Here is a 12,897-nt window from a genome sequence, read left to right on the forward strand (position 1 = left end):
TTGTATAGACAAAGAAAAAGAGGACTAAATGGGACAGGAGATTGGAACCATCCCTTCTGCATTTGTATTACTCGCTAACGGAAAAGCTAACAGATGTTACAAGACTGCAGTTGTTCGTTTCCATTCAAACTTCAGCTTCTGTAGCCAATGTGGGTGACAATGTGAAGGGGGGGGGGGATCTTCTTGTATGTTTTAATTTGAAAATAATATTTATTATTATTTATTATCATTATTGTGTAACATTCATGTAAGAGATCCATTGTACGCTTCCCTGTTGTTCATATCATAATAAACAGTTTAACACACCCACAGACACTAATACAACATGTTTGTATGCTACATGATAAGATGAATAGTGCTGTATAATGCATGCAGTTTTACAACCCCCAATAAACTGTTAGAGTGTCAATCATAAATGAGGAAGATTTGTAAAAGCCAAATTTGTTTTTGCGTAGCATTAGATTGTGCGAGTGTACCTAATAAAGTGTCCGGCCTTTGCCTGTGATCTGGGTAATCATAAGGTAATTTGCCCTGGTTCGGGCCGCACCCTCAAACAGGTCTTATTTAAAAATAAATAAATACAAATTAAAAAAATAAAAGTAGTGCATACGTCACTCGACGTAACCCCGCCCCCTTTCTTGTCTTCTGGCGGCAGACATATAAAAACACAGCCAGCCATCCATCTCGCTGCAGCCTACCCAGTAACACCAGCGTGGTCGTCTCAGATGTTGTCGAGCATTTCCTCACAAAAAAGAAAGAAAGAAAGAAAGAAAGAAAGAGAGAATAGAAATGAAAAAGGAAGCCAGCAGATGCAGGAAAAATGAAGCCTTGGTCCGCTCATCCAGATGTTACATCATGCCAGAAACGGTGAGTCTGTCTCATTTGCCTCATTTATCATTGTAATTGTTTGTCTTTTATTTCATTCATTTTTTTATTCATTTACGAAGTGTTCTTTCTGAACGTCGCATTGAAACGTTGAAGCAATCCAGACCTGAATTGTCAGCATGGAGAGCAAGCAGCAAATCAAATGTCAAGCGAGGGGTGAAATGTTTACTATCGCGTCGTCAGGTTGCTGAGATCCATCCATCCATCCATCCATTTTCTGAGCCGCTTCTCCTCACAAGGGTCGCGGGAGTGCTGGAGCCTATCCCGGCTATCATCGGGCAGGAGGCGGGGTACACCCTGAACTGGTTGCCAGCCAATCGCAGGGCACATACAAACAAACAACCATTCGTACTCACAATCACACCAACGGGCAATTTAGTTGTCAATTAAACTACCACGCATGTTTTTGGGATGTGGGAGGAAACCGGAGAAAACCCACGCAGGCACGGGGAGAACATGCAAACTCCACACAGGTGGGGCCGGGGATTGAAACCTCAAAACTGTGAGGCAGAGTCGTCCAGCGTGCCGCCAGGTTGCTGAGACTTGACACAAAAAATAAAAATGTGAAAAATCCACGTGAGCGCCTCCATATACTAATACACGTATTATCGGAGGAGTTTATTATATTTTTTTAAATCCCTGTGAGAAAACTTCCGTCCAGCAACAGGTGGCTTTTTTTTTCTTTTTTTTTTTTTTACACGAGAAGGACGCGGAGGAAAAAAGTAGGGCGTCATTCAGCACCGAGACAGTGGACAGCTCCCAATCAACGCTGCTTCTTTTCCTTTTCAACGTTTATTTATTGATTTTCATGTTTGCATATTGACACAGCCAAGTGGTGCTTGAACAGCACATGCAGGTAGATGAATGTTTTTCTTTTTTAGTGAAATGTGTCTCCTTCGACACGCTTCCCTCCAGTTTGCACTGATGGAAAGCCTCCCTTATTCCCTCCTCACACTAAAGTGTCCCCGGCTCTCCCCTCCCTCCTCCTCTTCCACCGACTCCCAGTCTTGTTGCATAGCTACCGGGCAGCTCAGAAACATACTGGATATGCAGGACAATCTGTCTGTCTCTTCGCTCGGAAGGGAACACGCTCTATAACCTCCATGTTTGTCACCTGATTGTAAATGCTCATGTTGTTTATTCCTCCTCGTCCTCATCCCCCCTCTCGTTCTTTGGGCCTCCTTCTTTTGAGAGCAACAGAAAGGTTGGCATTAGAACAACAAAGGAAGGATGGAATGTCAGCAGGCTTCACAGATAAATTAGTCGAGGGGGGAGGTGGGGCGTGTGTGTGTGGGGTGGGTGAGTGGGAGGTTACGCTCCCTTCTACATCTAAAGTTCACAAGCCACATGCTTCTGATGTCAGGCTCCAATGCACAATCAATTTTGGAATATTTCGTCTAGGTACAATGCGGTATTTAAAGGGTCTGTTCGTGCTGTTCCTTTTTTTTCTCCTCTAAGGCCTATTTTGTCATCCTTGCACTGGATACCTGTTTATTTTTTAATTCTGAAATTTCAGTTATTGAGCCCTCAATGGTCAGGCTCCTCCATACTTGGTGGATTTGGTGTCATGTTGTGGTCCTGATTAGGTCACTGCGATCTGTTGACTGCCTTTTACTGTATACATATAAATAAATCAATATAGTCATGGGGGGAAAATAGACCACCCTTGTTTTTTCAGTTTCTTATTAATTTTTAATGCCTGGTACAACTAAAGGTACAATTGTTTGGACAAATATAATGATGACAAGGATAAGAGCTCATGAGAATTTAAGAGCAGACATTTAGCCAATGTCCATGATTTTCATCATAACAACCAAAATCATATATAATAATACAATAATATCATTCAAGCAATATACATTTAGTTTTACCATACAGGTATTAAAACAAATAAGAAATTGAAGAAACAAGGGTAAGCGAATAAGTTTTTTTCATGACTGTAAATATAATACTTCATTTTAAGAAAGCAGTTAAAACACCTTTGTTTAATCAGGCATTTCAGCAAAACTAGGTTGTTTTGAATTGTTTTATTTTTTTAAATTTGTGGGGCGTTTTCCTGCATTAAATGTAATGTCATTTTTTTTTATATTATACAGTGGACCGCTGCTGCTATTCTTTCGGGATAGGAACCAAGCGCAACCGCAACTAGTGAAAATCTGTGAATAATTGGTGCTTCCATATAATTGCCATTAAAAAAAAAAAAATCTGAAAAAATGGGGGTTTCTGTGGATAAGCGGCTGATGAGGTAAAAAAAAAAAAAAAAAAAGTGAATAAGTGGTGGATAGGTTAAAAAAATCCTGACTAAATGGGAGATATGTCTCCCTGCGATTGGCTGGCGACCAGTTCAGGGTGTACCCCGCCTCTTGCCCGAAGATAGCTGGGATAGGCTCCAGCACGGCCTCGACCCTTGTGAGGATAAAGCGGTACAGAAAATGGATGGATGGATGGATGGGAGATATGTCCCAAAATTCTGCGACTATGCAGGGATAAGTGGCAAAAGAAAATGTAAATATGTGAATATGTGTACACTGAAATAATGATTTTCTCGATTTATTTTATTTTATTTTACTTTGATTGATTTGTTTTTTTCTTCTAATAACTGTTAAATGCAAAATGTTGTGATTCTGGTGCCCTGCGATTGGCTGGCAACCAGTTCAGGGTGTACCCCGCCTCCTGCCCTATGATAGCTGGGATTGGCTCCAGCACTCCCACGACCCTAGTGAGGAGAAGCGGCTCAGAAAATGGATGGATGGTTGGATGTGAGTCTGTACTTTATACATGTATATAAAATGTACTTATTTACTTACTTTTCTTTCCAGAGGGCAAGCAGAGCAGCACAGAGGAGGAAAAGTGAAGAAATGTCGCTGAGTGCTGAGTGGAAGACTAGTGATTTTGTTGCGATGCTCATCAAAAGAACAACAAGTCCCAGTCTGCCTCTCAGCACAAGCCGAAACTCTTCGGTCTCAACTCACAACCAGCTCACATTTCACGCCTCGTCGCCTATTTATTTATCACGCCCCCTTTTTTACGCTCTTTTACCCACCGTGTGGGTCTTAATGGCTGGAAACGATTGACTGCATCATCCAAACTCGAATAGATCGATGCTATTTTAAGACACTGCAGTTTGCACTCAAGTCCCAATAATATGTCACATATGTGTTTATATTACTACTCTATTATTGACCTTAATAAAGCCCTGTTCAAATCTCTGAAGTGTGTCTCTATTTAAGTTCTGCTCATCACTAACAATCTCGTTCTTTTCTTGGAACCTCCACCCCCACAAACATACATAAGTTAAAGCAATAAATTACAAATTTGGCCACTACACAGTGGATTGTAGAGTTTCCCAGCCTTGTTCATACTTTACAAAAATATCACAAGAAGTATAGATACTGAAATAATAAAGTCATCTCAATTTATTCACAAATATACATAGTGTGGAATGTGGGCCTGTTTAGTTGAACACAAAGCTATTATTCTACTGTATAAGTGGCAACAGGTGGATATACAGGATAATTGTAGCATCTGCCGTCTAGAAGACGAACATTTAATTGTTTTTCCTGCCACCATACGTCGCCAGCATTGATAGATGAACAAAGACACATTATTTGGAGTAAATCGATAATAATTTTCACACCGACAGGTGGATACAGAGGTAAATTGTACCTTCTAAGAACATTTAATTGTTGTGCCTGTCACTTTACAGTACATTTCTGGCATAGATCGATGAACAAAGATAAAATTGTAGTTAACGATCATTTTCAGCCCAATTAAGAGAATGAACAATTTCCGGCGAAATGGATGGGAAGTTAAAATTGAGCTGATGAATCACAACAAATCGATATAGAAAATAATGTGTGTATGAAATAAAAACCCAAATTCCAATGAAGTTGGGACATTGTGTAAAATGTAAATAAAAACAGAATACGGTGATTTGCAGATAAATCCATCCCATCCATTTTCCACACCGCTTATCCTCACTAGGGTCACGGGCGTGCAGGAGCCCATCCCAGCTCTCTTCGGGCAAGAGGGGCGGTACACCCTGAACTGGTCACCAGCCAATCGCAGGGCACATAAAAAAACAACCATTCACACTCACATTCACACCTACGGGCAATTTAGAGTCTTTTGTTTACCTATCCATGCATGTTTTGTGGATGTGGGAGGAAAACGGATTACCCGGAGAAAACCCACCCAGCCACGGAGAGAACATGCAAACTCCACACAGGTGGGGCCTGGATTTGAACTCCGGTCGTCAGAACTGCGAGGCAGATGTGCTAACCAGTCATTCACTGTGCCGCCTGATTTGCAAGTCCTTCTTAACCTATATTCAATTGAATAAACTATAATGTTAATGTTCAAACTGATGAACATTATTGTGTTTTTTTTTTGTGGGGGAAAAACCTGGGACAGGGGAAATAAACAACTGGGAAAATTGAGGATTGCTAAAAAAAACAGCTGTTTGTAACATTTCACAAGCGAATAGGGGATAAAAGGAGCATCCCGAAAGGCTGAGTTGTTCACAAGCAAGGATGGGGCAAGGTTCACCATTTGGTGAACATCTGCATGAGCAAATAATCCAACAGTTTAAGAACGTTTCGCAATGTACAATTGCAAGGAATTTAGGGATTTCATCATCTACAGTCCATAACATCATAAAAGATTCAGAGAATCTGGAGAAATCTCTGCACGGAAGCAGCAAGGCCAACATTGAATGGCCATAACCTTCGATCTCTCAGGCGGCACTGCAGTAAAAACCGGCATCATTGTGTAAAGGATATTGCCTGCACATGGGCTCAGGAACACTTCATAAAACCATTGTCAGTTAACACAATTCATCACTATATCTACAAATGCAAGTTAAAACGCTACCATGCAAAGCGAAAGCCGTATATCAACAACACCCAGAAACACTGCCGGCTTTCTGGGCCCAAACTCATCTAAGATGGACTGATGCAATGTGGAAAAGTGTGCTGTGGTCTGACGAGTCCACATTTCACCTTGTTTTTGGAAATCATGGACATCGTGTCCTCCGAGCCAAAGAGGAAAAAAAAACATAGTGCCAAGATATAAGTAACTTGCACATCTGTGAAGGCACCATTAATGCTGAAAGGTACATACAGGTACAACATATGATGCCATCCAAGCATTGTCTTTTTCAGGGACGTGCCTGCTTATTTCAGCAAAACAATGCCAAGCTACATTCTGCATGTTACAACAGCTTTGTAGTAAAAGAGTGTGAGTACTACTAGACTGGCATGCCAGCAGTCCAGACCTGTCTCCCATTGAAAATGTGTGGGGCATTACAAAGTTCAAAATAACAGAGACCCCAGACTGTTGAGCAACTGAAGTTGTACATCAAGCAAGAATGGGAAATAATTCCACCTACGTTTAAAAAAAATGTGTCCTCAGTTCCCAAACGCTTACTGAGTGTTGTTAAAACGAAACGTGATATAACACAATGATAAACAAGACCCTGTCCCAGCTTATTTTGGAACATTTTGCAGGCATCAAAATCAAAATGAGTGAATGTCTGCAAAAAGAAAAAAGTTTATCAGTTTGAACATTAAGTATCTTGTCTTTATAATGTATTAAATTGAATAATGGGTCAAAGGTTTTTGCAAATCATTGTATTCTGTTTTTATTGAAGTTTTACACAATGTCCCAAATTCACTGGAATTGGGGTTTGTACATTGATACATCAGGCTTCCCCAGTCAGGTTTTTCTGTTGGGTCGAAGTAAAGTAGGTCATTGATTTTGTGACAAATAGCTTTTTCACTCACATTTTTCATACGGTCTTGTCTTGTGTGTTTGTGTGTGCGTGTGTGTGTGTGTGTGTCTTTTAATAATTAATTTATTTACAGCACAGTATATGTTGATGTTATGGCTCTACATGATATATTTCCCTATGTTTGGGACCTGGGGATTGTAATATGCTCCCATAATTGCCTACCTTTCAATGCATGTATGAAGGATTACAGTATGATATTTATCAAACCGAGTAGTGAGTGCTAATAAAGCATTACGAGAACCTGAACTATTAAAGCCTGGTGGTGTAAGCTGTGTGAACCCATTGTATCAGAATTAGACATAATTACAAGGGTGGCTTGAGGTAAGAGTTTAATTTGTTCTGTAACCACACTTGTGACTCAAAACGCTTGTATCTCAAATCATCTTTCTCCATTCAAATTAATGGAAATGCCATTAATCTCTTCTACGCTTCCCCCCAAAAATGTAACATTTTTTGTGAAGAAAACAATACTCCGTACATATTGTACATTGTAAAAACATAACCAAATACAATGTAAAAAATTAAACAGTTTGTGCATCACAATTTCGTGCGTCATTCCAATTTGTTGTGCTGCTCCTTCTGGTGTGCCTACCTTGGCCACCGGGCAGTAGTATAATACAGTCATACAGGCAAATAAAGAACAGCCACCATTATTCTTAGTGACTCAATCAGCTTCAATAATATTAGTCATTTTTCACAGACGATAAAGAATATATATCTGAGTATTGTGATATCGTTGGTCTACATGTGTTGCACCACCGTTGGGTCACTTGTGTATATTGGCACCACTGAATTTGCATGTAGCATGTCGCAAAACATCTATGTATTTGATTTATCCATCCATCCATTTTCTGAGCCGCTCCTCCTCACGAGGGTCTCGGGCGTGCTGGAGACTATCCCAGCTGTCATCGGGCAGGAGGCAGGGTACACCCTGAACTGTTTGCCAGCCAATCGCAGGGCACATAAAAACATGACAAAAAAAACAATAAATGCCTTTTATTCAGCTGTTACCAGGATACCTGCATGAGTGACCTGATAGGAGCCCCTGCTCCCCCCACCCACCCCGCTTGGCATACAAGCTGCTGGAACAGAAAAGTCAAGCCCGCCTCATTAGCAACCTGTTACACCTTCACATGATTTTAAAGAGCTCTATAAAAAGTAAAGACCATTGTGATTTGTACAAAGATTATATTATTAACCTGGCCATAAATTTACCGCGTGTATATATTAAGTAACAAAGCACTGCTCTTTATTTTCAGAAAAACTTGCTACATTTTAATTGAAACCCCACCATGGCTAGTCTCATTCAAGCTGCAAGTCTCTGGATTGAGGACATGCAGATTTTTTTATTTATTTTTAATACATAAAACCAGTGACTGGCTTATGTTGCTAAGCAACACAAAAGAATCAAGCACATCAGTTCATTTGCCAATAAGAACGACTGGTAAGTTTCAAGGTTTTTGAGGGCAAACATCTACTATCAATACCAAAAAAATGAACACGCACAAAAAGAGTGAGAGAGACATGAACTTTTTTCAAGTTCACTTGTGAGTGTCTGACAAAAACCTTTGAAAAAGAACACATTTAGCGTGTTTTGTAAAGGAGCAAAAGGGCTTTTTCACACACAAGAGACTCTCTACCTATAAAAAAAAGCCAACAAAAAAACTATTTGAAGTGTTCAAGAGTACAAACAACACTACACACCCATCCTATCCATTTATCTAAAACATATATATATAAAGTGATGCCTTGACAGCATAAACTTGAGATAAGAGCACTTTACTGTGGCAGTTAACTCAACTCAATTTACTGTTACACTATGTTAAACTAAACATAAAACAAAGACAATTACACGTTGTGTACCGGGTGATGGAAAAGTAACTCCCTATTTTTAAGTACTTGTAATTTATTTCTGAACTATAATTATTACAAGAAATGACCATGAGATGAAAGTGTATTGCATGGAGTTTTATTTAAAATTCGATATGGGCGCCAGCATTAGCCACCAGTTTCTCAAGCCGCCTGGGAACCGCATTAACTGATTTCACAAGGGGTGGAAGACATAACTTCTCGTATTCGCCCTTCAAGTTCTTCCAAAGTCGTTGGTTTGGTAGTATAGACTTGCTCCTTTAATCATAGAACATACACAAAAAAATGAGAAAAATATTACAGCATATGAATAAATGATAAGTACTTTAAAATAGGGAGTTACTTTTCAATCACCCTGTATTTAAAACAAACGCATACCTTTTCCTTAAGTCCACTAGGTTAATGCATAATGGGAAAGACCATAGACGGGCTAATGATAGAATCAATGCTATAACCTTTTAAGCAACAGATATTTTAACACAAACAGTGGAGCAAGACATGTAGAAAGACAATATAACAATAGTCACAGTACTGCAGGGCTGGGTGTGACGGTCCTCTCTCCCTGTTGTTGTCCCGCCGGATGGGCCCGGCCAACAGGAGGCATGCCTCTTAATCACTCAGCACACACTCCATCGGGCCGCTCTCAGTTGGGCTCCTGGTCCCGACCTCGCCTCTTGGGTAGGTGGGGTGGGGGCATCAGCCCCCGCGGTGCAGGCGCAGTAAGTACAGGTCACTTCTAAAGGTTATTGTGTATGCAAGACGGTGTCATATGACATGCATGTGTCTGCAGATACTCACCTCTGGAACTTATTCACTTGATGTAGGGCCCCTCACTCATTGCGATAAATAACTCATAACTATGCAAACTTCCTGGGTATCCCCTCCCTTACACTCTGTTTCTATAGATGTCTAGAATTTACATAACCACTCCCACCACACTTCAGTTGTACAGCCGGGTTCACTACCTTTATCCTGCATGCTTCCCCTCTTGTCCTTGTCCTGTCCAGTCCTGTCCTATATTGTCCTGTCCTTCCTTCACGAGGTGTAGCACTACTGTCTGATACGACACTCAAATCTAATGTGTCATTGTACTAGGCATATAATGATTGACTTTCTTCATCTTTCTTACAGCCAATGTTCTGTCTTTTGTTGTCTTCTATTCCTTTATTATTTAGTTATATTTTTACTCTCTCTCCCTTTTGTCCCTTTGTTGTCTGACTGAAATGTTCAATTAAAATCCATCAGAACACATATAATCAAAGTGGCAACTTAAAAACTCCACTGTGGCACAGTAAAACTGTTCCGGCATAAAACGGATCCTCCTGCTTGACCGAACAGCCGAACAGGCCCCCAAAAAAAAGAAAAAAAAAGAGAATGACTCAGTTAAAGGAGTTAGTCCTCCAAATAATTACTTGAGTAGGAGTAAGAAAGTACTTAGTGAAAAAAAAATACTCAAGTACTGAGTAACTAGCAAGTAACCTCTGATTTATTTTTTAAATCAGAGCATGAATGTCAAATAAAAAAAATAAAAATAAAATATGAATGTGCAAATTCAGACATTGCTGAACAATATCACTTAATCTAAAACATAATAAATACATCCATCGATTTTTGATACCGCTTCTCCTCACTACGGTCGCAGATAATAAATCAAATCTTTATAAAATCAAATATTTGTAAAATAACTAATTAAGGCAAATTCAGCTCCAAGAAAATGTCTCACACTATATTGTTTCTACTTGTTAAACAGCACAATACTGTAGGCTCACCTGGCAGATTACAAAAACAGGAACAAGGCTGCAGTGGATATAAAAAGTATACACACCACTTTTCAAATACCAGGTTTTTGTGTTGTAAAGGAATTTTGACCCAAATAAGTCGTTTTAAAACTTTTTACACCATTAATGTGACCTACAATTTGTACAACTCAACTGATTTATTTCTGTATCTTTTTGAGAGGAGAGGTGAAAATAAACAACTGAAATAAACTTGAATGTGATTGACTTGGACTTGTTGTTTTACTTGCTGGCTTCTTGGCCAGGTCACCACTGCTAAAGAGATGTTCTGTTTTAACCGATCTTTTACCTGGTTAAATAAAGTTTAAATAAAACAAATAAAGCCCGCGACCCTTGTGAGGATAAGCGGCTCAGAAAATGGATGGATGGATGGATAAAACAAATAAAAATAAATGTGGTTGCACAAGGATGCACTCCCTCTTATAACTGGCATGTGCCTGTGTTCAGAAGTAACAGATCACGTTCAAACTCATGTTCAATGGGAGTCCACATACAGTAAATACCTGCCACCACAGTGAAAATAAACAACAACACATGCACATTATTTACTCTATCCACTAAAATGACTAAATGAAGAAGTTGTTTACTGACCAGACTTATTGATAAACTGTGAGTGTGTGTGAGAGAGAGAGAGAGAGAGAGAGAGGGCGAGCAAGAGAGAGAGAGAGAGAGAAAGAGAGAGAGAGAACAAAACATACCTCAGAAGAGGCATGTTTTACAGTTACTTGTGACCATAAATGGGCTAATGTTACCATATGCACAGCTGAAACAACAGCAAAAAAGTTTGCAACTTACCGCAAGGTGTTTTCTCAAATTAGAAGTGGGCTGAAATATCCACGTTTGGGCAGTGACAAAACTATGCTGCATGTTAAAGCTGTTATTTTCCGTAGGCTGTAATGTAAACTAGAGTCACGTGCGGCTGTCACGACTCACTTTGCTTGGCCCACAAAGCCCAGTACAAGACTATGCGCAGACATGTGACTTTCTTGTGTCGTTTGATTGGTGAACTTGAGTCAAACATCACAGTGGTAATTACGGTGGATTGGAGCAACGGCGCACATTGCAGAAGTCGAAAACGAAAGTCTAAAAAAGGTCACGCACGCAGTTTTTGATAACTGCAAGTAGCGAGCGGCATGTAGATTATTGTAATGGAGTAAAAGCACCGTTTCTTCTTAACATAAATACTCAAGCAAAAGTAAAAAATATGCTTCATTAAAACTACTCTGACAAGTACAATTCATACGAAATGTTACTTGAGTAAACGTAATGGAATAAATGTAGAGCGCCTACCCACCCAACTGTTTTATATTGCCCCCAGGTGGCCAAGGCACACCCATCAGAAGGAGCAACACAATGTCCATTGAATTAAAAAAATGTGGCAAAAACTGTTTTATTTTTTTACATTCTATTTCATAATGTCATTACTATATGTTTTTGTAAAGTACAATAATATAAAGTACTATTTTCTTATTAAAATAAGATAGATTAAATAAGATACATTACATAAATACAAATCCATTAGAAAGGTTTTTTTTTAGGATGCTGGAATTGATGAATGGCTTTTCCTTTCATTTCCATGTGGAAAGATTATTTGAGATACGTTTTGAGTTGCATGTGTGGTCACGGAACAAATCAAACTCGTATCTCGTTCAGATGATTTTTTTTGCTTCAACTTTTGAGCAAAATCTGGACACTAGCCTTTTATTTGGAAAGTAACATTTGGACAAGCATGCATCAGAAACCTGATTACTTGGGGCGTAACAGTACATGTACAGTAATCCTCCGCTATTGGCGCGGGACAGGGACCCAGCCCTGTATCCAGCATTTTCACAATCATGAATATGGTCTCAATATGTTGGTACGCACTTTAAAAAAAAAAAAAAAAAAAAAAAGACAATGTATCGGAAATTATTTTGCGGTGCAGATTTCCACACTGAATACGGACCTTGAAATTACCAAATGGTTTATCTGAAGGACAAACAACTATACGTATATTATGTTTAGTCATATTCAAGTAAGACTAAATCATTTTCAGTATTCCTGTCTTGTGGTCCTTTGAGGATTGCAATATTACATTGATACTAAATGGATTGGAATGACATTTCATGCAGACAATCACAATCTATAGAGGATGAAACCGGATTCCATTGTTGATCTTTGAAAGCCTTTTCCTTATGCTTCTCTATGAGACTGACATTTGTGTTTTGAGATGGATGCCTGCACATATATTGGATGGACTTAGTAGTAATATCACAATTGATTCTAGAATGGAGATTGTCCTCCCACAACACAGTGGACCACATCTCTATCTGATATTTTGGATTTGAATCCAAGCTCTTGTATGGGGTTCCTCCCACATTCCAAAAACATGCATTTTAGATTAATTGAAAACAGTAAATTGTTGATAGGGGTGAATGGTTGTCTATATGTGCCCTCTGATTGACTGGCGAGCAGTCCAGGATGTGCCCAACCTCTCTCAAGCCTGAACACGATAGCTAGTAAAACGTGGGTAGGTTTCCCATAATAAAACTTGTGAAATAATCACATTGAAGGAAA

The 12,897-nt window shown here is 39.3% G+C and overlaps 1 long non-coding RNA gene across 1 annotated transcript; it reads left to right on the forward strand.

Moving 5' to 3' along the window:
* Positions 1 to 707: 707 nt before the first annotated feature.
* LOC133488440 (uncharacterized) lies at positions 708 to 4,094 on the forward strand. Its single transcript, XR_009791662.1, has 2 exons — positions 708 to 867; positions 3,705 to 4,094. It is a non-coding gene; the product is annotated as an uncharacterized LOC133488440 (long non-coding RNA).
* Positions 4,095 to 12,897: the final 8,803 nt, after the last annotated feature.

The sequence above is a fragment of the Phyllopteryx taeniolatus genome, chromosome 14, assembly GCF_024500385.1.
Source record: "Phyllopteryx taeniolatus isolate TA_2022b chromosome 14, UOR_Ptae_1.2, whole genome shotgun sequence".
Lineage (NCBI taxonomy): Eukaryota > Metazoa > Chordata > Actinopteri > Syngnathiformes > Syngnathidae > Phyllopteryx > Phyllopteryx taeniolatus.